The following is a 5,136-nucleotide window of genomic DNA, read 5'->3' as shown; positions in this document are numbered from 1 at the left end:
CTAACAGATGATTTCTAATAGAGCAGATTAACTGGTGCATAGAATTTTAAGAATCTTATTTTAAAAGGGTTCCTCTTTATTTTAAATGTTTTCTACCTTTATGAATTGTGTTACATGCCTTTATTTGTCCTAATGAAGATTTTTAATTAGCTTAAATATAAAATAAAAAGAACTTACTTGCAGCCCTGGCCAGATGACTCGGTTAGTTGAGCATTGTCCCAAAGGGCAGATGTTGCCAGTTTGATCTGTAGTCAGGGCACACACAGGAACAGATCTATGTTCCTGTCTCTCTCTCTCTCTCCTTCCTCTCCCACTAAAATCAAGAAATAAATATAATAAAAAAAACTTATTTGCAAAAATAGTAGATATTCAGACACAAATATAAGACTTTTTCTAAAGAGGAGAGAAATAATTTTTACTCACTCATTTATGCATTTAACAACTATCTATAAGGCATCTACTATGTGCCAAATCCTATATTAAGAGATGATGAAATAGTAGCTCGCAATTCCCTTTAGCCCTTATCCTTATTCATGGAGAGTACAGTCAAGTGGAAGAGAGATAAATCAAACAAATAATTAAACACAACTTATTTATAATTGTGCTAAACGCAACTAAAGAAAAACAGGAGAAGATTTAGGCTGGTGAGGCAAAAGGTTGCAGAACCCTTCCAAGGTAAGTGACTTTCCACCTGGGATCCGAAGGACTCAGCCATGTAAGCAGGGGGGGATGGTTGTGAGAGAGGTGAACATTCAGATGAATAGGAGAACATGTGTGAAGATCCTGGGGTCAACAGGAATGAGAAGAAGAGCAACACCCATGGAACATCACAGTAGGAAGGAGGAGGCAGACCTCCCAGGGCCTTGTGAGCTGTGTGAAGAATTCTGAATTATTTCAGATAAGAGAAAAGGTGTCAAGCAGAAAAATGACTTAATCGGATTTTGCTCATTTGAAAATGATCACTCAGTATGATCAGTGGAGACTGAGATGGAGGTAGGGTGGGGAGTGGTGGATGAATGGCAGCACTTAGGAGGCAGGCTTCTGCACTAGTCTAGGCATAAATAATATTTTTGGTGGTGGTTTTAGGCAGTGAAGATGGGACACGTATTTCAGAGGTAGAACTGAAGAGTCTTTTCATTGAGTGGATTGGATGTGTGGTTTATGCTTTCTCCAGAAAGTGCAAAGATTATTTTTGAAGAAGGTTCAAGCACTAGATGAAGACACCTGATGGAACATCAGTAACAGATCCATACTCAGAACAGACATGATGGACTCAGCATCCGGAGCCGGGGGTCCATGTGACAAAGGCTTCAAGGATCTGATTCCATCACCTCCTGAGGTCTAGTTCACAGTGTGGTGTTTATGTATCTCTGCTTCTAACTGCCAACCTCAGATTTTACTTCTCGGTGGTTTCTTAAAAGAATGGGACTGGAAACAAAATTAACATCTTAAATTAATACCGTCTAATTTGAATTGATACCAACTTGGCATCAGTAACATACATTAACCCCACTCCTATCCAGCTCTGCACTTCCCTTGATATTGTTATTATCCCAAATTTCATCTTTATACATTGTGTGACCCTTAGCATACATTTATAATTATTGTTGTATACATTTGTGTTTTAAATCATACTGGGAATAAAAGAGGAGTTATAAACTAAAAATACAATAATATTAACTTTTACTAGTGTAATTTTTTTAATAATTTTTTTTTAATTTGCCATGTTCAAATTTACCTTAAGATATTGGGCATGTTTGGGTCACAACTGCCCGGCTGCTCATGGTGAATAGGCATAGAATCAGTATTCATATATTAATACAGAACATGGAATGCTTTGCTTTCCTACACCCACATTTTGCCCTGGCTTTACCCAGATTTTGAAGCTCTTTTTATGTAATATATATTTTATTAGTTTGTACTAATACATTCTCATATTACAAAGGTAATTTAGTCCAAGAATCTTTCTTTTGATATTTGAATCATCTGAAATAATATGAAAAAATATCCTCATTTAAATAACAAAAAAAGACAAGTTAAAGAACAAAAATATTTTCTTTCTCACAGGTGGATATTGAAAAGTGTGGGGTGGTCAGTAATGGGGGATGGTCACGTGAGGAACCCAGACCCGAGAACTTTGACTAGGACCACCCACACTCACATGCGCCAAAAGAAACTTCCCAGGAGTCCCTTTGGAAAAAAGCAACTGTCCATCAGCCAGTGAGATTACACCACGTCATATTAGCTTGACCACCCTAGAGACCCTTTAAATAACTCCAATGCGGGGCACCCTATGCGACTTCCCTGGCCTCTGTGTCCCGGGACCAGGGAACCTCGTTGGGCAGGAAGCGCTCTGTACTCATTAAAGCCTTTACTATTCCACACTCTGTGGCTTCGGCCCTTTTCTTCTTCCTCAGCAGGGAAAAATGCCTTACAAAGAGGACCTAATTTGTTTTTTTTAAAAAAAAACCTCCAAAGACAATATAATTAAAATGTATCTTTTTTTTTTTTTTACTAAACTACTGGTCTCCAGCAACATTTTCTGTTTTCTGCTGTTTTGATGCAGATTCTATTTTGTCTGCTTTTTCTCTTGCTCTTTTTACTCTAGATGTACCATTTTCATCACATTCATTATTACTATCAAATTTAGTTTTCTTGTCTTTAAACTATACATTTTCTTGAGCAGACCCAGTCTGGGCAGCTTTATTTCCCTCTCCTTTTCCCTTAAATCTGAGACCATTTGACTTCCAATTTGTTTAGGGATTCTTGTTGATCTTTTATATACTTTTTCTTTTCTTTTTTTTAAAGATTTTATTTATTCATTATAGAGAGGGGAGAGAGAGAGAGAGAGAAGGGAGGAGGAGCAGGAAGCATCAACTCCCATATGTGCTTTGACCGGGCAAGCCCAGGGTTTCGAACCGGCAACCTCAGCGTTTCCAGGTTGACGCTTTATCCACTGCGCCACCACAGGTCAGGCCTATATAGTTTTTCAATGCTTCTTTTTCCACATTTCCACCTAGTACTTCCCACATCACTTCTTTCTTAATTGTAGGTTACCATTATTTGCCTCTTTGGTTTTATCCAGTGCTTCCTTAGCTTTTTAAAAAAAATATAATTATTTCTTCTTTTGCTTTGTTGACAAAGTCTGTCCATTTTTTAAAAAGATTACGTTTATTCATTTGAGAGAGAGAGAAAGAGAAAGGAAGGAGGAGCAGGAAGCATCAACTCCCATATGTGCCTTGACTTGACAAGCCCAGGCTTTTGAACCAGTGACCTCAGAGTTCTAGGTTGATACTTTTTATCTACTGACCACCACAGGTGAGGCAAAGTCTATCCATTTTATTTTACTATAATTTAAGAAAAAGATATGGATCTAGGTCTCCCGAAAATTTCAGTAAGCAGCCAATCTTTTCTTCTAGAGATTTTATTTCAGTTGTTTTTGCTAACTTTGTCTTCTTGCTCTTATTTAGCTCGTAATTTAGGTTCCACTTTGTTTTCTTTCTTTATTTTTTTCTGAAAATTCATCTTCCTTGAAAAGTATTAACAGATCTTTGTCTTTGTACCTTTGTCCAGGGGTCTCCTCAAATTTTTAGCAGACTCATCTATCCAACACAGCAAGTGTTGGTTCCTTAAATGCTTTATACAATGTTCTTCTCATCAGAATAGTTAGTATTTGACCTTTATCCTCTAACTGTTCTTTCATGCCATCAAGGGCTGCATCAGGAGGGAAGCCTTAAATATAAACAGGTCTGTTTTTATACATCATTTTTATATTCATCAGTCACTTCAGGGAGGAATTTGTTTGGAGATCTTCTGATTTTGGTTTTGTCTTCACATATTTCCATGAATTCTGCCTTTGATTTGCTCAGTGCTTCTATTTTTACATTAAAGCCTGTCATTGGACAGTTAAACCTATTGAATTTTATTATTTCCAAAGCTACTCAGCCTTCATTTGATTTGATTTGTTTCTTTAAAAATTTGTCCCATGACAAATTGAAGTCACCAAAATAGTACTAAATTTGATGGCAGATTTTGGCCTCCAGAACAGCCATTTAAAAAATTTTTAATTGAATTTATTGGGGTGACATTAATCAACAAAATTATACAGGTTTTTTATGGACACAGACAAGAGTGTAGGGATCGCAGGAGGAATGAAAGGGATGGAGGGAGGTGCAGAATGGCGGGGAAGGGGATGGATGGTGGTGGAGGCAGAGCACCATTTTTCCATCACTATTTTTAGCCATTGTGGTTGTCTTTAAGGTCCCTGTCTCACAGAGCTGGGCTACAGGATCACTAAGAGCGATTGAAGCATCTCGTCTTCTTCCAGATTAATTTTTTTAAAGAAGAGATTTGTAGTTTTATCTTACATTTTATCTTTCATTTATTTCTGTAAGGTATTTCTCCCTGCCGAGGAAGAAGGAAGGGCGTAGCCACCAAGTGTGGAATAACAAAAGATTTATTCAGAGCACTTCCCGGATGATGTTCTCTGGTATGGAAGACAGGAGCCAGAGAAGTTGCACGGATTCTCACATGGGGGTAATTTATAGGGTCGTTAGGGGGTTGAGTTGATATGATGTGGCGAAATTTCATTGGCTAACAGACGGTTGCTCTTTTTCAAAGGGCTCCTGGGAAGTTTCTTTTGGTGCACATGGATGTGGGCAGTTCCAGCCAAAGTTCCTGGGTCTGGTTCCTCTGGTGACCTTCCTCCATTGCCAACCGACCTCACATTTTGACCTTTTATGTTAGATAGGGGCGCCGCTATTCATCTGGCTACTTCCTGCTGGTTAGGAGTGTTGTGGGGAGGGGAGGTCAGAAGGTGGTGGCTCTGAGGGGAGTCACGTATAATCTGTTTGACTGTGACCTGAGAAACTTCGTGGATGCAGTCCTGTAAGAATTTTAAAAAGAAGAGTAAATATGAGTAATATGTTGATAATTAGAGGAGGACCTAGGGTAGGGGGCAGCCCAGGTGAGGATGGGTGGCTGCCATCAGGAGTTAAGCGAGTTGTAGAAGGAGAGGTCCTTGTGCAGTTTCTCTTGCAGATAGTGGTCCTTGTGCAGTTTCTCTTGCAATGTTTTCTTCCATTGGGCCAGTCTCATTGAAGAGCAATGCTCCCTGCTTTAATCTCACTCTGGCGG

At 38.7% G+C, this 5,136-nt stretch overlaps 1 pseudogene; it reads right to left on the bottom strand.

The window, feature by feature from the left end:
- Positions 1–2,519: 2,519 nt before the first annotated feature.
- Positions 2,520–4,244, bottom strand: LOC136309151 (lupus La protein homolog; annotated as a pseudogene).
- Between the last annotated feature and the right edge of the window lie 892 nt (positions 4,245–5,136).

This window comes from Saccopteryx bilineata, chromosome 6, assembly GCF_036850765.1.
Source record: "Saccopteryx bilineata isolate mSacBil1 chromosome 6, mSacBil1_pri_phased_curated, whole genome shotgun sequence".
In the NCBI taxonomy this organism is placed as follows: Eukaryota; Metazoa; Chordata; class Mammalia; order Chiroptera; family Emballonuridae; genus Saccopteryx; species Saccopteryx bilineata.
This window is presented reverse-complemented; position numbering and strand designations above follow the sequence as displayed.